The 23,695-nt window shown below is 41.5% G+C and overlaps 1 protein-coding gene across 44 annotated transcripts in view; it reads left to right on the top strand.

The window, feature by feature from the left end:
* Positions 1-23,695, top strand: part of LOC145509795 (uncharacterized) — a 1,222,357-nt gene that overhangs the window by 63,693 nt on the left and 1,134,969 nt on the right. For 6 of the 44 annotated variants that reach the window (XR_014056452.1, XR_014056450.1, XR_014056459.1 and 3 more), the window contains one exon: positions 7,536-8,980. The exons of the other annotated variants lie outside the window; for them this stretch is intronic. The gene's annotated coding sequence lies outside the window, so the exon portion shown is untranslated. Of the gene's footprint in view, positions 1-7,535; positions 8,981-23,695 lie in introns of those variants that run through there. 44 annotated transcript variants of the gene reach the window in all.

Here is a 23,695-nt window from a genome sequence, read left to right as displayed (position 1 = left end):
TCTGGTTAAATACCGAAGAAACTCTTAAGACTATTTATTTGGGGATGGGATCAGTTATTGAAGATTGGAGAGAAAGACTTCATATTTACTTTATACCTTTATGGATGGATATTTTAAAAATAACTGTTCACATTGAAACAGGCTGAGTATTTATTTTTTAGCCATCGCACTCTCAGCGATGGGCTAGAATCTGTGATAGAAGGAGGTCTTCTGGCATTCTCTTGAGCTTAAAAATTGTATAAACATAACTCCTTTGAGAAAAGCCCATCAGATAGCCTGGATACCACTGTTAATGCCTTTGAGCATCCTCAGTCTCCACTGCCCACCAGCAAGCTCAGATGAGAGGAAAGTGTCTCCCAAGGCAGCTGTGGCCAATTGCATGTATTTTTGCCAGTGAGTGTGTATGCACACTGTGCACACTTACCCTGAGGGTAAGGAGTATGAGCCTAGGGTCCACAGATCCCCATGTAGTTCTTAGCCTTATGTTCAAGGCAGGTCCAGACACTTCAATGACCAGAAAAGCAAACTTTTTAGTTTTCCTATTAATCATAACTCAAGCTACATGAAATTGCTATTGCATAGGCAAAAAAATTGGCTGAATATCAGAAGTTTCATATTACTCAAGTAATACTACTTCTGAGCATCCCTGTTTACTTTCTCCCTTGATAAATTAGAAAAACAAATCAAAACAACCAAAGTATGTGTATTTCTAGGCTTCCAAATCTGCCTTAACTTTTATATTATATTACCTATTATTGATGATCCCTATTAATAAACATCTAAAACTTATGTAGCATTTTGTATGTAGCAGGTGTTTTAAATACTTTGCATACATATGCTTATTCACACTTTACAATAAACCTCTGAGGTAATTCTGTTTTTCTCATTTGGCATATGACCAACCCGAGGAGTGCAGAATTCCAGCATCTCACCTGTGTGGGTACAACTGTAGCTGAGGGAGCAGGGCGGAGTCCATCCGAGGCTGACTTGTAACCATGATGTCACACGGTCTTTCCTTTGTTTCCGTCCCTGGCTTTCAGCCATTGCCCTCTCATAACCTGATCTCTTTCCCAGTAGACAAGTTGGCCTCTCTGGGCCCCACCGGGGCACATGTACTGTATTCTAGTTTGGTCCCTTGAAGCAGTGTAGGAGTTTATCTAGGCTTCTCTGGTGGCTCAAACCATAAAGAGTCTGCCTGCAGTGTGAGAGACCCGGATCTGATCTCTGGGTTGGGAAGATCCCTGGAGAAGGAAATGGCAACCCACTCCAGTATTCTTGCCTGGAGAATCCCGTGGACAGAGGAGCCTGGGGGGCTAAAGTCCATCGGGTTGTGAAGAGTCAGGCATGACAAAAGTGACTTAGCACACACCTCATTTAAAGGTACTTTTGTTGTTGTTATTGTTGTATAGTTGCTAAATTGTGTCTGACTCTTTTGTGACCCCATGAACTGTAGCCTGTCAGGCTCCTCTGTCCATGGGATTTCTCAGGCAAGAATACTGGAGCGGGTTGCCCTTTCCTCCTCCAGGGGATCTTCCTGACCTAGGGATTGAACTTGGCATCTCTTATATGTCTTGCATTGGCAGGCAGGTTCTTTACTGCTGAGCCACCAGGGAAGCCCACAGTTGCTTTCACATTTATTAATTACATCTTGTTATCCATAAGTGAAGACGTTTAGACCCGCTGTTTCCTTCCATGAGGATGGAGTTGGACTATTTTTGGTGTCTCAACCTGCACTCATTTCTTCCCACTCTGGGGGTGGGGAGGAGGAGGATATGAAAATGCCTATTTGGTGAGTTTCTCCTTGCCTGCTCCTTTCTTGTGGGGTTTGTCAGCTACCCTGAGCAGATGGTCTTTTCTACTGCAGCAGAGGCAGTCCCCTATACTCAATGGTTCAGAATCTGGGCTGAGAAGGTGGGTCCTGTATTACAATTTTTGTTGACATGTTAGAATGTGGGATTTTTCTGAGCAATATGTCTCAGAAAATCTATTAGAATTCAATTTCTCCTTTGCTCTCAGACCATGCTTTGGCTTTGTCAAAAATTTCAAATGCTAATTAAACTCATGTGTTGCAGATATCTAGTATTTTAGGCAATAGCTACCATATTAATATGAACATTTGAGATTTGCTGTTTGATATATTTGAATAATTTGATACAGGAAAATTATAGGCATTCACGCTGTTATTTAAATATGTGATGGTATAATAGATTTTTTTTTCATTTACTCCTGTGACTTTTTTTTTCTATGCTCAGTTTTGGAATGGAATGAACACAATATCCATTTTAGTGTGATTTGAGCTGGGTCTTACTGATGAAATGGAGTTTGTTCCCACAGAAACGCCTCACAGTTTGTTTTTTAATGAGTAGAATAAACATTTATTCTGTAGTCAAATTGTAGCTTAGTTGGTAAAGGATCTGCCTGCAATGCAGGAGACCTGGGTTCCATCCCTGGGTCAGGAAGATCCCCTGGAGAAGGAAATGGCAACCCACTCCAGTATTCTTGCCTGGAGAATCCCATGGACAGAGGAGCCTGGCAGGCTGCAGTCAGTGGGTCGCAAGAGTTGGACATGACTTAGCGACTAAACCACTAGCACAGAATAAACATACGGAAAAGTACATTATAGTATACCAGCACCCAAATGGAGAGAGAGACCGTTACTAGTATCTCATAGCTCCCAGTCACAGCCCCTACCTAGTAAACTACAGTTTTGACCTCTCACATCATCCACGAGTGTTGCTGGGTTTTGAACTTGATGTACATGCAGTCACACAGTAGGCACTTGGTGTGATCTGGCTTCTTTTCAGTTAGTAGCACTCTAATTTCTTGATTCTGAAAATAATGCTGTGATGGTTTCCATACCAATTTTTGGAAAGGGAAGGAGGGAGGCTGGGAATGGAGGAGGAAGAATGGGGAAGTGAGAGGGAGACTGTGTGTGTCGGTACCATTTGTCTGTTGTTACTCTGAAAGTGATGCAGCCCATGAAGAATTTGGGGCGAGTATAAACCAGCTTTGCCTTCTTGCTTTTCTTTTTCTTTGGGATGGTTTTGGTCACTGCCTCCTGTACAATGTTATGAACCTCCCTCCATAGTTCTTCAGGCATCAGATCTAATCCTTTGAATCTATTCATCACCTGCACTGTATAATCATAAGGGATTTGACTTAGGTCGTACTTGAATGGCCTAGTGGCTTTCCCTTCCTCTTCAATTTAGGCCTGAATTTTGCAATAAGAAACTCACGATCTGAGCCACAGTCAGCTCCAGGTCTTATTTTTACTGACTATATAGAGCTTCTCCATTTTTGGCTGAAAAGAACATACTCAATCTAATTTCAGTATTGACCATCTGGTGATGTCCATGTGTAGAGTTGTCTCTTGCATTTTTGGAAAAGGGTGTTTGCAATGACCAGCATGTTCTCTTGACAAATCTTTGTTAGCCTTTGCCCTGCTTCATTTTGTACTCCAAGGCCAAATTTGCCTGTTATTCTGGGTATCTTTTGACTTTCTACTTTTACATTCCAATCCTCTGTGATGAAAAGGACATCTTTTTTCGGTGTTAGTTCTAGAAGGTGTCGTAGGTCTTCATAGAACTGGTCAAATTCAGCTTTTTCAGCATCAGTGGTTGGGGTATAGACTTGAATTACTGTAATATAGAATGGTTTGCCTTGGAAATGAACCAAGATGACTCTGTCATTTTTGAGATTGCACCCAAGTACTGCATTTCAGACTTGTTTGTTAACTATGGTGGCTACTCCATTTCTTCTAAGGGATTCTTGCCTATAGTAATAGATATAATGGTCATCTGAATTAAATTTGCCAGTCCATTTTAGTTCACTGATTCCTAAGATGTTGATGTTCACTCTTGCCATCTACTGCTTGACCACATCCAGTTTACCTTGATTCAGGGGCCTAACATTCCATGTTCCTAGGCAATATTGTTTTTTACAACATCAGAATTTACTTTCACCACCAGACATATCCACAGCTGAGTGTCAAGAAAATTGTTCCTGCTTTGGCCCAGCTTCTTCATTCTTACTGGAGGTATTAATAAATGCCCTCCGCTCTTCCCCAGGGGCATATTGGATGCCTTCTGACCTGGGCGGGTGACTTATCTGTGGAAGCAGTGGCAGATTTTAGTTTCTTGGGCTCCCAAATTACTGCAGATAGTGACTGCAGCCATGAAATTAAAAGATGCTTGCTCCTTGGAAGGAAAGCTATGATCAACGTAGACAGCATATTAAAAAGCAGAGACATCACTTTACTGAAAAGGCCCATGTAGTCAAAGCTATGGTTTTTCCAGTAGTCATGTATGGATGTAAGAATTAGACCATAAAGAAGGCTGAGTGTCAAAGAATTGATGCTCTCAAATTGTGTTACTGGAGAAGACTCTTGAGAGTCCCTTGGACAGCAAGGAGATCAAACCAGTCATTTCTAAAGGAAATCAACCTTGAATATTCATTAGAAGGAATGTTGTTGAAGCTGAACAATACTTTCAGCTTCAATACTTTCAGGGGGCAATACTTTGGGCCCCTGATTCGAAGAGCCAATTCATTGGAAAAGACTCTGATGTTGGGAAAGATTGAAGACAGGAGGAGAAGGGGGCAGCAGAGGATGAGATGGTTAGATGGACATCACTGACACAATGGACACGAATTTGAGCCAACTCCAGGAGATAGTGGAGGACAGAGGAGCCTGGTGTGCTGCACTCACTAAGAGTTAGATACGACTTAGTGACTGAACAAAAACAATATAAACAAGCTGTATTAGTGATGACCTGAGACCTTGTTTAGGTGAGAAAGTAAATTGGATCTGAATGAAAATCTGGCTGAACTAACTTGCTCTGGCTGTACGTGGTGATATGAACATGTGGTCCAGATACCTGTGAACCTCAAGAGGACCCCAGGATGTTGGCCTGGCTGGATTTTACAGTAGTGGCCTGCGTCTCCTTTGCCTTCAAGTTTTATGCCCCAGTCATCTGCCCCTGGTCTAAAACAAATGTCTGTTGGGACACATTTACTTCTAGGTGTTCATCAAAGTGATCAATAATAAATGAATGGCCAGGTAATAGCATCTTTCCTCTTTTCCACACTATGTCCCCTCTGTGGAACACTAGGACATTCTAAAGGAGATGGAGACTGTGTTTGTCACAGCCATATTCACACTACAGACATGGGCTTCATGATGGAGGCAGTCATGTTTGTCCATGTGCCTCCCAAATTCTTCAACATCTTTTCCAAGGATATACCCTGAATATTATCTTTCAGGTTCTGAGGGCCTTCATGCTGCTCATTATTCAGGGTTGAGGGGAAGTTAGATGGTTTTCCCAGTCTTCTAAGTGAGAAAGCTAGAATGTGAGTCTCCCAGTCTGATTTCCTGTCCACTGATTGTTTATTCCGCGGCATGAATGAAACATAGTGGTCATAGTGCACTCCTTCAACTTGTCAGATGAGGCAAGAAGATTGTGTATCTTTTCCCAGGCTCAGTGGCCTTTGACTTCATTACCCTGTCTCCTGTCTTCCTCACCTCTTTGCCAACCTCAATCCAAGTTTTCTCCAGCATTTCATAGTAAGCATGTGTTTTAGCTATTTGGTTCACTATTCTGGACTAATAATTACTGAATCTGATGTAGGACTTGTAGGACAGAGAGTAGAGGACATTGGTGCCTTGGTATTGTGGTGGGAAAGCTACTTTGGGACAAGAGAAGCTCCATCATGGCCCTAAAAATCATACCATATAAGTTCCTTTCTACTCCATTTCTGTGTAGATTTTGTCTTCAGATTATTTGTTTGCTCAAAAATTACTCATTGAGCACCTACTAAGTGCCAAACAATGTTCTGAGGGCTTGGGAAGGCACATCCATGAGCAAAATAGACAAAAGTCCCTGAGCTTATGAGCATTGAAGGAAGGGTAGAGAACCAGCAGGAATTATAAATGATAAATGCGTCAATTATGTGGTCTGTTAGATGATGATAAGTGATATGGGAAAGAGCAAAGTAGGAAGGTTGGGGAATACTGGCAGCAGGTCACTGCAAGTATAATAGAATGTTCTAAGAGGACTCACTGATCGTAAAGACTTGCAGGCAATAAAGGACTAAGCCATGGAGATATTTGAAAGAAGAGCAGCCCACAAAGAGGGACAAGCCAAGGCAAAGGCCTTAACGTAGGAGCGTCCCGGAATGTCTAATGTGAAGTGGAAGACCAGTGAGGGAGTAGAAGAACAATAAAAGGTGAAGTCACAGAAGGAACCAGGAGTCAGACCATGTAGTAACTTGTCTGTCATTGTTCAGACTCTAGCTTTCCCTCTGTTCGAAGTGGGGCAAGGGATTGCAAAGCTTTAACCAGAGGAGAAACATGCTATGACTTACATTTTAACTAATCGTTTTGGTGGCAACGTTGAGAACAGGCAGTTGGTGGGTGGGAGACAGAGCAGGAGACCAATTAGGAGATAATTTTAATCACCAAGTTGAGGGATGATGGTAGCTTTGAATAGTGAAGAGAAGTGCTCATAGTCTGGGTACATGACTTCCTGATGTAATGGACATGGAATATAAGAGAAAAAGAAGCCAAGAATGGTTTTGGTGTTTTTGCTATAAGCAACTTGAGAATTGGAGTTGCCATCATCTGAGATGGGAAGGACTGCAGGAGCAATGGAATGGGAGGTGATCTTGGACCTCAAAGCTGGACGTGTTGAGTACAGGTGCCCTTTAGATGTCTCAGGTAGAGATGTTGAGTCTGAGGTTTGGCAGAGTTCTAGTGGAAGGATATTGTGGAAGTAATTCCCCACATACACGTGATACTTAAAGCTATGAGCTAAAAGCTTAACAAAGCAATATGGGTAGATAGAGAAGAATTCAAGGTCTGAGCTTGGGCACCCAACATTAATAGGTAAAGAAGAGGAGAAGGAACCAAGAGAGGAGATACAGGAGTTTCAAGGAGGTCATGGGTTGGGGTGGGGCAGGAGGAAATGTAGTGTTTTGGAAAACAAGTAAAGAAAGTAAATGAAGGAGAAGAGAAGGTCACCCACATCAAATGTTGCTGGTGGGTCAAGCACTATGGGGACTGAGAATGAGAAATTGGCTTTAGTACCGAGATGGTCCATGGTAACCTTGACAACAGTAGTTTTCATGGGGTAGGGAGGATGAACACTTCATTAGGATTAATTTAAGAGAGAATATGGAGATACAGATGAAACGGTGAGTATAAACAATTCTTTGAAGTGATTTTTTTTAGGAAGGGAAGAAAGCTATTGGGTTGATGGAAGAAGTGTGGTCAAGAGAAGCACTTTTTTAAGATGGGGGAAATAACAGCCTCTTAATGTGCTGATGGAGTTGTCTATATACTGGGCAGAGGGATGGACTTCAGGGAGCACTGGGGTGGGAGGACACAGAGTCCAGTGTTAGAGCAGAGGGACTGGCTTTAGAATGGGGCATGGATGGTCCATGCATGGAAGGCAGAGGGCCTGTGGGCAGAGGCTGGTACCAGGAACATGAGAGGGTGAGGGGTGGATGGGGACTCTCTCTGAATTGCTCTGTTGTTTCAGAGAAGTAAGAAGGTCATCAACTGAAAATGAGGCTGTAGGAGAAGATGTTGATGTTGAGGAGAGGGGAGAAGGTGTGAACCAGATGTCTGGGAAAGCAGAGATATGAATGAACGAGGGAAGCACTGCACAATTGCTGGCAGCATTGAGGTTCAAGGTCATGGATTTTAAAGGAAGCCTGTCCGCATGATCGTGTGTTTTCTCCAGGGGATCTTCATCTGCACAGATGATGTACATAAAAGGTGGAGGACTGGATCCTTTCTCCTTTGGAAACTCTAAAAATGCAACAATTTAAATGTTCTGAGAATGAGAGAGCCACTTCACACAATTATGTCTACCAATTTGCCTACATCTTCCTCCCTTCCCTCCCTCCCCACTTCCCCCCTCTTCTTTCCTTCCTTCCAAAAGCACATATATCTCCTGATTATAAAATAATCATACCTGAGACTAGCTATGTGCATTTCTTCAAAAAATTTTGTGTGTATACTAAGTGCCAGAAGCTCTGTTAGGCACCATGAAGACACAAAAAAAGCAAAGAAGACCCTAGATGCTCATAGAGGAGAGGTGAAGATGAAACGTGTCTATGACAGTTATAAGATGGAAATTGGTGAGCATCAAATTGAAAATGGAAATTACGGGAATTGAGAGAAGGATACCTTGTTCCTAGCTGGAAATGAGGGATCTCTGAAAATGTGGCAGGGTGTATCTTCCAAGGGTGGCCACACAGTATCTCCCATCCCACATACTCTTCTGAGCTGAGACATCAATACTCTTCCCATTTACGGTAGGCGTGGATGTCTTCTCCTTAAATGGGCTGTGACTCATTCATAACCAATACAGTGCACAGAAGAGATGATGCCATAGAACTTCTGAGACGGGGCCAAAAGAGGAGATTCGGCTCCGCCCTGTGTGCTGGGACATCATGTAAAAAGTCCTGAGCCTCCAGTTACCCCTGAGGTCACCGTGCTGTGAGGAAGTCCAGGCCACGTGGGGAGGCAGCCTATAGGCGCTCTGGTTGACTGTGGTCAGCATCAGCAGTGGACATGTGACAGAAGTCACCTCTACAGGATTCTAGCCCCCAGCTGCTGAGTACCCCTCAGCTACTCAGCACCCCCAGCCATTAAGTCTTTCCAGCTCGGGTTCTGGAGATTAAGGGGGAGAATCAAGCCGTCCCTGCTACACACTCTCTGAGTTCCTGACCCATAGAATCTCTGAGCATCATACAATGGATTTTTTACACTTTATGTCTTAGAATGGTTTGTCAAATAGCGGTAGTTATCAGAACAGAAGATTTCTTGAAACAGAGATTATTGGAACCAAGTCAGTGTTTAGATGTGAAGAAAAAGTGATACTAAATTAGACTGGGTGATTTTATTGATTGTTTATTTTATTTATTTATTAGAATTTCCCTTTCACATTTGATATTCCTAATATTAAACAGTCTTTTGTAGAAATATCTCTAGATAATCATCAGAACATTTATGAAGACTTTGGAATGCAGTTCTTTCTTGTGATTTGATTTTGTGGTGATGCAGTACCATAAAATACACTTTAGCAAAAACTAGGCCTTGAAGAGAGTAACTTTCTGCACGAAGTTGAGAACTTCATTAACAGAGTTACTACAATATTTTCTATAAACCAGTGCTAAGCAGTACTATTTACAGGGTGGCATAAAAAAACTTGGTAAAATAATTTGCTTTTAAAACTAATTTTTATTGTAACCATACCAGTGTTTTTATTTTTGGCTTGAACTTTTCAACTTTTATTGACTTACCAAAAGAGGATAAAGGGAGATTGTTAAGTATGATGGCTGTATCATTATTGACTCATTTACCTGTTTAGTCTTCTCTTCCTTTCCTAGTGCAATAGATTAATAGGTGATCAAATGGTTTGATTTTATTGATTTCCTCTCCTCTGTTCACCTTCTTCTGGCTGCAGAGATCTGTGTTGCTGCTTTCACAGTTAAGGTGTTTTGTTTGCAAGTAGCTGAGACCAGTGTGAGCCAACTCAGGAAACTTGAGCCAACTCAGGAAAAACCAATAATAACGAGAGGTGCAAGGATCTGAAAATGTTTCCAGAATTAAAGGGAAGGCTGAAGAACCAGGCAGGGCAGGCCGAGTAGCCAGGAACTCCAGGAATATAGGAGGCGGGAAGCCACTTCCAGGCCACTTCATTCACTTCCTGCCCTGGTGTGAATGAGCTCCAAGTGATCATGGGCGCCATGTTCCTTGGCTCACAGCTCTAATTCCCATGGAGTATGACTTGGCCCTAGGAAAGTGAGTCCCTCAATGAAGCTCCTCTCTTGTCTGTATCCGGTGGAAATATATCCCAAAGTAAATCTGTGTCTTTTATGATCTGAAGGGAAATGGAAGTCAGGCAGACCAGAAAGCAGCTGTCCACCTCACTTTTGATTCCTGGAGTCATCTCAATGGCCAGCAGCAGACTGGATCTCATAGATTTTTTTTAAGGGAGTATGTCCTTGTAGTTTTAATTATTTTGGACCTCAGAGATTTTAGTGCATTCATTCAGTCCGAGTGTTTCTGTTAACTTGCAATATACCTTATTAAAAAAATTATCTCTATTACCCACATTTTGAAAAGAGTTGTTGTTCATTCACTCAGTCATGTCTGACTCTTTGTGATGCCAGACTTTCCTGTCCTCACCATCTCCCAGAGCTTGCTCAAACTCATGTCCATTGAGTTGGTGATGTCATCCAACCATTTCATCCTCTGTCATCCCCTTCTCCTACTGCCTTTGACCTTTTCCAGCATCAGGGTCTTTTCCAATGAGTCGACTCTTTGCATCAGGTGGCCAAAGTATTGGTTGGAGCTTTCGCTTCAGCATCAGTCCTTCCGATAGATATTCACCATTGATTTCCTTTAGAATTGACTGCTTTGATCTTGTGGTCCAAGGGACTCCCAAGAGTCTTCTCCAAAACAACAGTTCAAAAGCATCAGTTCTTCAGCACTTAGCCTTCTTTATGCTCCAACTCTCACATCCATACATGACTACTGGAAAAACCATAGCTTTGACTAGACAGACCTTGGTTGGCAAAGTAATGTCTCTGCTTTTTAATATGCTATCTATGTTTGTCATAGCTTTTCTTCCAAGGAGCAAGAGTTAATGTCTCTTGAAAAGAGGTAATGTCTTTTAAAATAGCTTCCTATTCATTGGCTCCTTCTTTGCTTGAAACTTCACAAGATAGAACCAGGATTCACATTCCCTCTTGAGAGTGGAAAACTGGAGGTGCTAGATGTTTCAGGCGCTTGTCCCAGGTCACTCTGATATCTTAAATACATGGTCAGGGCTCCAGCTGAGTTTGACTATCATTCATCCATCCATTGTCCTTCTCTTTTTTTAGGAGGCAGTTTCCTTAAGGACAACTGTTGCACCTCCTGCCCACTGGGTCTCAACATTCACAGGGAAAACGAAGTACTTTGGAAAGAGAGGATTCAAGTCTTTGCTTTACCACCTATAAGCTGGTGGTCACGATCACAGTCTCTCTCACCCAAATTCTACTTACTGGTCCCTCCCAGGGCTGATAAAGAGTAAAACAGAGGGATAGATATTGCAGGGGTTTATGAAGCAAAGTGTCATGCAATTGTGAAGTGTTATCACTTTATCCATGCTTTTAATTCTCCTTATATGTGTGGGCATGTAGTACATTATCACTGACTATTACACCATGTGCCACTTCAGCATAGGAGCAATAGCAGTGCAGCGTGAGTTCCCTAGGGTTTTATTAGGGCAGACAGAATCAGTGTATCCAGGCCTTTATACCGGAAATACAGTTGCTGCAATTTGTTTCTCTTGCAACCTGTTAAGCCTGTAAAGGTGTTCAATTTCCAAAGAATAATTAAGCCGAGGACACTGTGTCCCATCTTTGATTAAATACAGTTTTCACTTTAGAATCAGATTCTTCATTTTTAAAAGTTGAATAGAATAGCATCTAAAAAAAAAAAGAATTCCCACTGGTTAAATTTAGGCTGCTGAAAAAAAAAGTTTAATGTAAGATTATTCTTGGTACAGAAACATTTTCACTTGGCTGTGAATTGGATATATTTAAAAATAATTTTAGGCTCTTGCCTTTGAAATTGTATGTGATAAGGGAGATTACTGAACAAATGTCAATAGGCATATTGGATCCGGTAACACTGCTTCCCTCGTTCTGATGAACTAGTGCACGTCTGAGTGCCAAGTAAAGATGTTCTTCTGCTTACAAGAATGCTTGCAGTGGCTGATTGGTGGAGAAAGCTTGATGGTAATTTTGCTCATGTTGGTCTCTCTGTTCATGCTTGGCTTACCCTGTTTCTGGACAGGCGGGACCTTTGTCTTGCACATTTAAAGCTGTTAGCCTTATCTATACAGGCCTAGGCACTTATGTACTGTGTGGCAAATCTAGCCATTTCAACAGATGTACCAATTTATATTCTCTGTTGCAGATCTTCTGCATGTAATTACAACAATAGATGGCATTTAATAAACTTGTACTATATACCAGGTGCTAGACTGATAACTCTCTATATTGTTTTAAAACCTCATGCTGTAAACATAAAACTTATTGGAAAAGATAATATGACTCATCTGGCCATGAAATAGTTCAGCCATTTGGCATACATAAACTTGACCATCACCAGCTAGGATAGAAAAAAAAGATGTCTGTGTCTTTCCCTGAAATTTGGAGATTTTTGCTTTCTTGCTGCTTCATCAAAGAAAGAGCTCCAAGCAGAGAAGAGGAGTCCCCCTTTCTCGTTCCAGTCCCGTTACTTTGTTGTGTACCAGGTGTAGTAAAGACAGTCAAGACTCATGCTTGTCCCCCTAAGGCTTTGCACTCTGTGGATCCTAATAGAAGGAGAAAGTAACCCTACCGGAGGCCAGCTCTCATCCCTAGCTCACCCACCCCTGTCAGACAGAGCTGTTGGGGTGCGCCCATCTGGGCAGGCTGCTCTTTTCTCAGGGCTCATTTAGCCACTTGCAAAGCCTGGCCACATTCTCAGCCTTGGTGGACTTTTCCAAGAACACCAGAAAATGATGGGGTTGCTTTCCCTGCTGTGGGACATGGTGGCTTCTGTCAAGAACCATGACCAATGGCAGGAGAGTGACTGAGTTACAATAATACCTGTCCTTCTACCTCCCAGGAATGTCATCAGTACGAGATGGCCTCATAGATACGGAAGTTCCTTGAAAACCATAAAAGCACAAGTCAAAACAATAAAAGAACAAAGAGCCTTATGACATCAGAGCATTCTGGTCCAGGACAGTCAGGGCTGTGGACGACAAGCCAAGTTCTCTCTGCAGGCCCCAGGATTTTCACCCAGGTTTTAGCAGATTTGTCTAAAATTGACCACTCTCCTAGCCAGTGGGAAGAAAATGAAATAGAGCAGTGAGCTCATATTTGGGGTCATACACTACCCCCAATTTTTTCTCTCAGACATGTAGAGACTCACACCTACATGTATAAAAAACATGCATGTAAGAAATACATACATGCTGTGTAAATGTTGAGAGAGGGAAAAAGTATAACCCAGAAGTAGCTGGAATTTCGCTCCTCGTCTAGATTCAAATCTGTTTCCCTCCATCTCCCGCTTTGCAGAAGGGGTGGCCCCAGGCATCCTAAGTCTGCAAGATTTCTGCAGACTCCTTAGGTTTCCTCTGGTTCCTCTGTCCTTGGGTTTCCAAATCTTACAGGAAGTCTGTTTGCTGCTTAATCTGGGCAGCACTGAGAAACTCAGCTCTTCGCTGATCTCACCAATCATTATGCATCCCAGATATACCAGTAGATTTTGCTGGCTTGGGTGAGAGTGCAGTGGGTGTGCAGGGGGACTGAGTTCACATGGCCACGGTGAAGACAGTGTGAATCAGCTCAGGAGGCATCGTCTGAAGTGACCACCTCTTTTCAGGGGAGATTGAGAGCCTGTTTTCGAAGCCCTGTTTTTCCTCCCCCTCCTCACTTCCATCTACCTCTGGACACCCCATATCCCTAACTGGTGGTGGTGGTTTAGTCACTAAATCGTGTCCAACCCTATGGACTGTAGCCTGCCGGGCTTCTCTGTCTATGGGATTCTCCAGGCAAATTACTGGAGTGGGTTGCCACTCCTTCTCCCCCTAAGCCCTTAGGGGAGTCAAATAACAAATTTCCTTTCCTCATCTCAAGCAGGACACCCCCCCCTTCCCAGCCCTGATGGTGGTTGGGGCTCCCCTCTTCCACATGGCGCTCTTTCAAACAATGAAAACATCTTCCTAAGTGAATCCAGAGAATAAATTATCTTCATCTCCTTCCAAAAGTGTAAAATATTTACATATTACCTAAGTCCTTGACCCCATCAGGGCTGAACACTGATAACAAAATCATGTCCCGTATGTTCTTTTTTTTAAAGATGTGTCCAATATGTTTTGACTATAACTTTAAATAGGTAACTTATGAAAGCTTTAGGTTGGACCCGATTGTCTTGAAGATCTAGCTGAGCTCTGACATCCTATGTTGCTCTGCTATTCTATTGAGAGAAAAGCAGGAGAAAAAAAAAAAAAAAGCTTTATTTCTGTTTGAAAAAAAAAAATGATCATCTGTCTAAAAATAATGTAAGGAGAACACCCACGATTCCTGTCCTTTCTCAAATGTCACATCCCATTGATCTAGGTCAGCCAGGAAGTCACTTAGTGCTTTCTTTAAAAAGTCATATTGTCCGGGGGATGAAGGACATCTTCTTTCACTTCTAATCAGCCAACCCATTACTCCTTGTCTGCATTTGTAGGTTTGCAGAGAAACTTAAGTGGCATGAGTCATGTTCTGGAAATCAGAATGCACACGCAGAGCATATAAAATGAGCCACGGAGAGAGTAGGAATTGGAGACACAGTGTGGCCCTTTGTGAAACAGGACAATGTCCTGCAGACCAACGTTTCTGAGTGTTGTTGAACTAAGGAGGGTAATGACAGGGTTCAGGGTTTGCCAGAAAGTGTGTCATAACATGAGGTTTTAGGGAAAGTGCAGAGTGCCTTTAATCAAGCCTATGAAGAGCTTACTAATAGTGCCCTGTTTGTCAGTTGTTTATGTGGTGAGTGGGTGGGCTGAAATCAGACCGGTTCCATTTTTTGTTATGAAAATTTCGAGTGTATTTATCTAATTCTTTTCTTCTCCAAGAAAACATTTACAAATGTTAATTACATAGATTCTGGTTTTACCTATCCTGAAAGCATACTCTGGAGCATTACTTTTACTGGGGGTCACCTCTGTTAAGTGGGAACTTGAGTTTGAATGACTTGGCAGGTCACCCTCAAGGGATGATATGTATGGCTTCAAAGGAACCCCTTGGGATCCACCACTTGTTTGGGGAAAGGTATTATTTTGGCCTGTGGATTCTGGCAGCTGGACAACATCTTGGGAGGATCCCAACTGCACACAAACGAAGGAATTTTTTACATGTTAAGTCTTCCATTTTGCCAAGGTACTTATTACCTTATTTCTGTGGTGATGGCTGTTTGTTCAGTTGCAGAGTGTTATGGTTGAGTCTTTGACCTCATCTCCTGAAGTTAATTGTAAAACTTTTGCATGATCCCCAATATTCCTGGGTTACAAAATTATACCATCAGGCAATTCTTATTGTCATGGATAATTGTCTTAAAGAGGGGAATAAGTTAGAGAGCTAGAATAAAGAATGAAAGTAAACACGTATGGGGAACATTATGTTTTAGAAAAAGCCATTGTAGTGTAACAGTATGGCGAGTCCAATGCCAGATTTATAGTGATTTAATGAAATAAGCAGCAGGCATTGGCTCTAAACATATGTTGACAGAGGCAGATTGAATATCAGAGATTTCTATTGTAGTGATTTTTGTGTTCAAAATGTCATTATCTTCAAAAGATACATAGTCCTTTGAGGTCTGAAAATACCGATAGTTTCCTTTTACTGCTTCTTGAGCTTAGCACTCATTGTTTTATCTTGGAAGACATTTGCTATTTCTACATTAGGGCATTGTAATAGGATTTACATTACAGCAGTCAGCAGTCCCAAGACTGTTGGATAGAAAGGCTCAGGAAGAATGAGAAGACTTCTTATTCTGGCTGTCATAGATGATGCTTAGGTTTGCAAAGGACTTCAGATAGAATGACAGGGAGAATTCATAACTTGATGCTTTTGAGTCAATTTCATGTTCTGTTTTTAATTAGAACTAACCCTCTTCTCTCTTTTTCATTTGCCAAGGAACATACCTTGCCTTAATTTCTTGGGGGACAAAAGTCTGCCAAAAATGGATTTAAAAATGGTTGATTTGGAATCATGTTATAACATAGAACTAAAGGAAAGGGTTGAACTGGCTTCTTAAGCCTGAAACAACCCTCCAGAGTTGGTCCCACTGAACGTACCACTGATGGCAGAGAAAGGCAAAGCAAACACAAATTGTGTTGATGTGGCAACCAGTGTGATCCTAACTTTGAATATCTGCCAAAGCTGGGATGTATGATTTCACTTAACGCAACTAGTATTTTATCCCACTGACATAATTAGAAATTTTGGGCCCTTTCCCACACAGGACTAGGAATCCCTTTTCGATTTGGTTTTAAGATAATGATCACCTCATTACATATCTACAGCTGCCTTTCAACCCTCATCTTTGGTTTTGATACATAGCCTTCCATTGTTGAGCCCTAGCTTTCATGCATTACAGGAGTATTCAGTGTTTTAAGTTATACCTGTATTTCTCATGCTTCTTTGAGTGCAGTCCTAGGAAATTGTTCCTAAATGAAGAGATTCAGCAGCGCTGTTTTAATATAATATTTTCCTTCCATAAGTCTTGAATCCTTCCCCTTATTTATTCAGCTCTTCATTTATCCCAGCACTAGGATACCAAATTTCCGAGGTCACTTTTTCCCTTGAAATTCTGCATGTTATGTTGACTTAAGGAAAAATGCTTGTATTTCAGTAAGTAATTCATGCAAATTTGAAGAAGGAGTTTAGAAAGTTCAGCTATTATTCCAAATGGATGTTTTTGAAAAGCCAAGCTATCAAAAAAAAAAAAAAAGAAGGTAAAATAGAACTAAACAGAAAGCCAAATGCTTCCAGTTTGAATAAATAAAATTTACTAGATTATCTCATTGGATATCAGCCCCTTCAAGATTTCAAGTGCTTAGTCATTGGGAAATCTTGCTCATTTTCTATCATAGTAACATATAGAGATTGCAGTAGCTAATTGCAATTATTCACCCTAGACAAAGACAAAAAAAAATGAGTTTTTCATCTTCCAGTTTCTTAGTTTTTGTGCAAAGTTACCATTCCAGATGGGGCCCATTATGCAATGCTGTATTTCAAAGGGAAACATTTCTTAAAGTTGCTGAAAAAAAACTCTATTAAGGAAATAAGAGCCGCTGAAGGAAAGACACATGTTATATATTTCTTCAATTAGTGGCAAAGTCCTGGTAGTATGATAAAGAACTGTGGGGGTTCTAAGTGAAATACTTGAATCTTCTCTCCTCCTCAGCCCACCCAATGCTGTTATAAAAAGGGAGAGAGAATCATTGAATTCAATTCTGGGGGAAAACCATTTCTGATTTTGTAGCTATGAGAACAGAGTTGCACTCTTTTGCTTAATGTGTCATTTGTTAAAAGTTTTTCTCAGTAGGACAGCAAGCAATTATGTGAAGCAGCTGGGTTACAAGAAGGCCTGCTCACATGTTATTACACGCAGAGGAATTATGGATTATGGAAAGATGAACAATGTAATTATGCTCATGGAGTGTCACTTATTAATTTTTAGGGTGAAATTTGTAATAATTTCATAATAGCTCTAAAAATCAGAGCAAATGTTTGGATTTCTAAGGGTTCTCCAAGGTTTAAAACTGGTCCGTGGGTTTAATTTTGTCAAAAGTGGTCCAGTGCCTGACAGTGCTCAGTGTTTCAAGGGGAATGAAATCCTACAAAGGCTGAAGACAAAGTCTAAAACTTTTAATCTAAAATTTCTCATTTCATTAACTCTCATCTGTCACAACCCCATTCCCTTGCTGGGATCCTATAGAGATGGACTCAGAAGAGGGTAGCCCACAGCTGCCTTGCAATTACCCTGAGTAACTATGCAAAGGTGAAAAGAGGCTGTACTCATGAAAGTCAATTAACATTCCTGGTTCCACCTGGCAATTATTGGAGATGTATCATCTTCCAGAGACCTGCCAGTCACTCAGAAATCAGGGCCGTCTTTGCCTTTTGAGAGCCCCTTCCTTTGACTGTTCAAACTCCTTTCTCTTATTCTTCTCAACGCCTATTCCACCCTCTTCCTTCTTGTTTCTTGTTGGCAGTATTGCTAATTAGGCCGCTTTTTCAAACAGAATGAGGAGTCTCTTTTGCCAGGTAAGTGGGTGGTATTTGCAGTAAGTAATTAAAATGGATTCACTGAATTAAAAAAGGCCAATAATATCAATAGCAAAACAACAACAACAACAACAAATGTGGGCAAAAACTAAAGTGACCTAGAAATGAAGCTACGTTAGTAAATGGTGAAGTGGCCTGAAAACTCTGCAGGTGTAGATATTTGAGTTGCTGGAAAAGTGGCTCTTTGGCCATCTCACATAAAATAAAAAATAAAGGAATACAGAGTCATCATTATCTCAAGTTTAGTGTTTATTAAAGTTTCCCAGTTGCTATATAGTGATAGAGCTTTAATTTTTACCTTCAAGTATGTCTTTTCCAAATGGCAATAACTTTATTTTCTTAGCCTCTAACTGCAGTATGTGTATTTGTGTTAGTCACTCAGTCATGTCTCTTTGTGACCGCATGGACTGTACCCCACCAGGCTCCTCTATCCATGGAATTCTCCAGGCAAGAATACTGGAGTGGGTTGCCATTCCCTTCTTAAGGGGATCTTCCTGACCCAGGGATAGAACCCAGGTCTCTTGCATTGCTGGCAGATTCTTTACCATCTGAGCCACCAAGGAAGCCCAGTGGATATTATTAACAGTTCAAATGAGGTTAAAAAAAATCCCTAAAAATTGCCAGTGGAAAAATGTGCTAAAACTTAATGCTTACTTTTCTAGCCCTTTAAAAAAAAACTGAAGTATAGTTGATTTACAGTGTTGTTCCAGCACTTTACATATGACACAAACATAAATCACAGATACCAATCTATGTAAATACATTTTTTGTGTGTGAAAATTGATTTAGTCAACATTATTTGCCGAACACCTATTATGTTCTAGGCTGTGGGATACCATGATGAATGAAAACAGATGTAGTCCCTCCCTTCATGGAGCTTATAGCCTACTGCAGGAGAGAGACATTAATTAAAGGATCATGTAACTGAATATAATATTACAAATGTGACAAGCCCCATAAAGAAGAGGTATATATATAAGACCATATATTAGGGGATGAGGGCTTAATCTACGATGTCAGAAAAGGTTTCACGGAGGAAGTGATGATACTGAGTTTAGATTTCAAATAAGATGGAGATAAGGGGGAAGGAGGGATCCAGGGCAGCTGAGTAGCTTGATTAAAGCCTTTGTGAGAGGAAGGAGCATGTACACTGAGAAAATAAGTGGTGAGTAAGAAGCCAGGCTTTGTGGCGCATTGTAGATGCCGGGGAGGACTTGGTTCTCAGCCCTGAAGTAATGGATGCTGGGATTCAGGCATGAAGGTGGCACATGTTTCATCAAGCTCAGCCCAGCTTCAGTGTGGAGACTGACTGGAAGGAGCAAATTAGATTCAGGGGGTTAAATGAGAGGCTGTCATGGTAGAAGGGAGAGAGTTGCTGGGAGTGTGAACTAGAGTAGCGGTACTGGGGCTGGAGGAAGAGAACGTGGTGATGAATTGTATGTGAGCGGGGGCAGTAAGAGAGGAGCCAAGGGAGATTCTTTCCCTGGTGTTTGCTGTGGTTGACTTTCAGGCTTTTTGTCCATTTGACTATACTGCATGCATGTGTGTGCCCAATTGCTAAGTGATGTCTGACTCTTTGCAACCCCAGGGACTACAGCCTGCCAAGCTCCTCTGTCCATGGGATTTTCCAGGTGAGAATACTTGAGTGGGTTGCCATTTTCTCCTTCAGGGGATCTTTCCCACCCAGTGATCGAATCCACATCTCCTGTATCTCCTGCATTGGCAGCTGGATCGTTACCACTGAGCCAACTGGGAAGCCCATTTGACTATAGTGCTCTCTCCCTTTTTTCTTATTGATTTGTAGGATATATTCATACATTGTATATATTATCCCTTCTTCTGTTACATGTTCCAGATATTTTCTTCTGGTCTCTTCCTTGTCCTTTTTATTTTACAGTATTTTTTGATGATTTACATAGTTATATTGTCAATCTATTTTTTTCTTCCAAATTTTGTGTCTTCTGTGCTTTTCTGATAATATCTAGTTGGTTTTTAAAATTTATTTGGAACTTATATGTTATGAAGTAGGGATTGATCCTATATTTTCTAGATGGGTAATAAATTGTATTAATACCATTTACTCTCTTTTCCCAATTAATTTAAAATAAAACCCCATATACACATATTCAGCAGATATTCCTTACATTATTCTAATTCATTGTTCTAGTTGACTTTCCTGTGCTAATCATGCACAGTTTTAATTATCATGTGTGCGTGCTTAGTTACTCAATCATGTCTGGCTCTTTGTGACCCCATGGACTATAGCCCACCAGGCTCCTCTGTCCATGGGGATTCTCCAGGCAAGAATACTGGAGTGGGTAACCATGCCCTCCTCCAGGGGCTCTTCCCAATCCAGGGATTGAACCCAGATCTCCCACATTGCAGGTGGCTTCTTTACCATTTGAGCCACCAGGGAAGCCCAAGAATACTGGAGTGGGTAGCCTGTCCCTTCTCCAGGGGATCTTTCTGACCAAGGAATCGAATCAGAGTCTCCTGCATTGCTTATTTTAATTAATTAGGGCTACCCAGGTGGCCCAGTGATAAAGAATCTGCCTGCCAATGCAGGAGATGCAAGATTGATCCTTGGGTTGAGAAGATCCCCTGGAAGAGGAAATGGCAACCCACTCCAGTATTCTTGCCTGGAAAATTCCATGGATAGAGGAGCGTGGCAGACTCCATTTGTAACAGTCCATGGGGTTGCAAATATTTGGATATCACTGAGCACGCAGTCACACATTTAATTAATTAATTAAAAATATTTTGTATTCCTCTGGTACATTTTCTCTTAGACATCTAGAGAATCAGCTAGTCAGTTCTATGAAAGGAGCTCTTGGGATTTTGCTTGAGATTGCAGTGAATTTATAGATTAATTTAGAAAGAATTGGCATGTTTTGTTACAACATTGAGTCTTCCTACCTAGCAACATGGCATATCGCTCCATTTATTTCAATGGTCTTCTTTTATGCCCTCCAGTAAAGTTTTATATTTTTATTCATATAGATCTTAAGGCAAAGGTATTTTGTTTTACTTGAATTATCTTAGAGTTTCCTACTTCGTGACTTCAGTTAAGTTTGTCTATTTATAAATACTATTCCATCTTCTCTATGTGATTAAGATGTGTCCTCTGTCTCTTAAAAGGTTTGACATCTGTTCCACGCGGGAGGATAGGGGTAAGGTGGATTTTTCTTTTCTTGGAGTAAATAGCTTGATGGAGACTTTCAGATCAATCTCTCTGCAAGTGGCGGCCTGCCTTCTCTAGCACAAGGTTTAATGTGAGTGGAAGTTATGTATTTGTGCTCTCTATATACATCTTTCGAAATGCACTCTCTAATGATTTGAAAATATTCTAGCATAACTTCTCTGCTGGTACATGTTCAAGGCCCAGCAGAAGAAGCACTCCTCATTAACCTTGTTTGTTTATCTGCTTGCTGATCTTTCTCTTGACTGCTACCTCTTAGATGTGTTGAAGGGTCAAGAGAGTCTAGCCAAAGCCCTTAAGGACCAACCCTAACGTTCATCTCCTGTGCTTCCGAAAGACATCCTCTTCTTGCCCCTTCTGCTCTGGCAAAGAAGGGAGTTATCAATAGATGTTACGATTGATAACGCACGCAGGGCATGCACAAAAAATAGATCAAGGACTCTGAACATATTTATCTGTTTGATGGATCCAGCTTTCTTTGTTCACACAGTTTCGCTCAAAACTGTTCTTTCAGTTTCCAAGCTAGGCTTGTGTCTAGGGATGCAGACTTGATTTAAATTAGAGAGACCTGGTAAGTGCCCTGGCTGAGCTGGAAGGGACAAAGCTGGCTTTCGTCAGCCTCTTTCTATCATCTCTGTGTGCCCTCAGCCTCTTTGGTTTTCTTGCTTGTGAAGCTTTGTCAATGATACTGGTGTCTTTGTTTTGTAGACGTAGCCTGGGCTCTGCAGTGGTGATGGCCTGCCGCTTACTATCGATTTCTTTGGGGGTTAATATTTTCCTATTATGCTTGTTGTCTGGCCCTCACTTCTCTGCCTGGTACTGTAATACACAGCATTCAGTATTCTGATGGGATAGCATGGATCTGCCATCACTAGCTTGATTTTTTAACAGGAAGCTCAGACAATAAAGGCCTTGAGAAAGCAAATGTGAGAAATGTATGCTTTTGCCTAGGGACATGAGTACAAAAACAAAACAAAACAATACTGTCTATTTTGCTAGCTTCTGCCACCCTGTTTTTACAGTAAAGAACTAGAACGCTTCCCTGCACCCTGGGCATGAGCAGAGAAATTGGCTGCAGCCGTCAGAGGCTGCACTTTGAGATATTAAATATGTTTCCTTATAAACGTGTAATTATCACCTGTTGTCTGCTTTCTCTCCTGCTGCTCAATAAGTAAATGCCTTCTTGAGTTAAGGAGTACATCTTGAATACTACTACTATTACTTCTACTACTAACAATAACAATAAATATGCTTTTAAAAGAGAAATTCGTAAAACCTAGTGACAGGTAACTATTAATCCCTCCTTTGTGCATTAATTGAACCTAAGTAGATAACATATGCAGCTTTGTTGGAACTAGCTCTGTGTGGAGCAGGTTTTTGAGGAGGGGATCTCTGTTTTTCTTCAGACTCAGTCAATGAGGTTTTATTTAAGAGTGACAAGTTAATGAGACTTTAAACAGGATTTGGGGATTTCAGGGGAAGAGGAACATTCAAGAAAGGATCTAAGTTTTCACTGTTCTAAAGGGGGGAAATGTGGAAAGTCAGAAGTGGTCTCTATTTTAGCTTCTAGGCAATGTCAGATGTCTAGTTTCTAGCTTTCTTTATAGAGTCCTTCTTACCCTTCTTTGTTGCAGTTACCCAGTTGTTCTTGCTGATTCCTCTTTCTTTGTACTGGGTCTTCAGTGATATTTTTCTCTGCTCTCACATGTCTTGTCCTCCCATTTTGTACTGAATTCCAAAGTTGTGTTCCTTCTTTTATAATCAGAGGTTTGGCTTGGCACATGGTTGTCTACTTTGAAACTACATTTCCCAGGCTCCCTTGCAGCTAAAATTCTGCCTATAAGTTAGGTTCCAGTTAAGAAGTTCTCCCAGGAGATTTAGAAGAAGCAAGCTGGGCTTCTTTTGGATCCTGACTGTATTAATGACCAGCCAGACCGTGGGTTTTCTGCATTGACTTCCTGTCCCTTCTTAACTGGTTGTCAAGAAGCAGTGGGGGTCATGGCCCCTTCTTGATCTCATGTCTCATCTCTGAGTGCTGCTCCTCACATCCATCTTCCTGCTTCCTGCTGCACTAGGGGCCTCAGATTGGACACAGGGCTGTGGATCTAGTTGTGCCTTTGAGTTAGCAGGCCCCCTGCTAGGTTGGTTCTGGGTTGCTTTAGACATCTCTCACTCTTTTCAGTGGTTTTATAAACCCCTCGGTCCCTGTATTAAACTCATTTTGCTTAAAAATACATAGAGTTAGTTCTCAATCCTGTGCTGACCCTACAATAAATAACATTAATTATGTCCATGCCCATAGAATAGGTGGGCAGGGATGGTCCTCCTAGAGTAACCACCAGTGAGTTCCGTGGGCCAGGCTCCTGGTGTGGCCCTTGACCTTCTCTCATTGATGCATCCCATCCACCCTGTGGAGCAGGCATCACTGCCATCTTACTGAGGTCTCTCTCTCAAGAGGGCTGGGGAGCTCTGTAACAAGCCTGTGGCCACAGGGGTGGGAAGTGAAATCCCATGCTTTAAGCCTTCTCTGTCACCCCAACTGTGAGCAGAAATTGTTAGGATGTCAGAAATCAATGCTGCCTACTGAGATGCCAAAACAATGTCTTT

Source organism: Giraffa tippelskirchi, chromosome 6 (genome assembly GCF_054371585.1).
Source record: "Giraffa tippelskirchi isolate mGirTip1 chromosome 6, T2T-mGirTip1v1.2.pri, whole genome shotgun sequence".
In the NCBI taxonomy this organism is placed as follows: Eukaryota; Metazoa; Chordata; class Mammalia; order Artiodactyla; family Giraffidae; genus Giraffa; species Giraffa tippelskirchi.
This window is presented reverse-complemented; position numbering and strand designations above follow the sequence as displayed.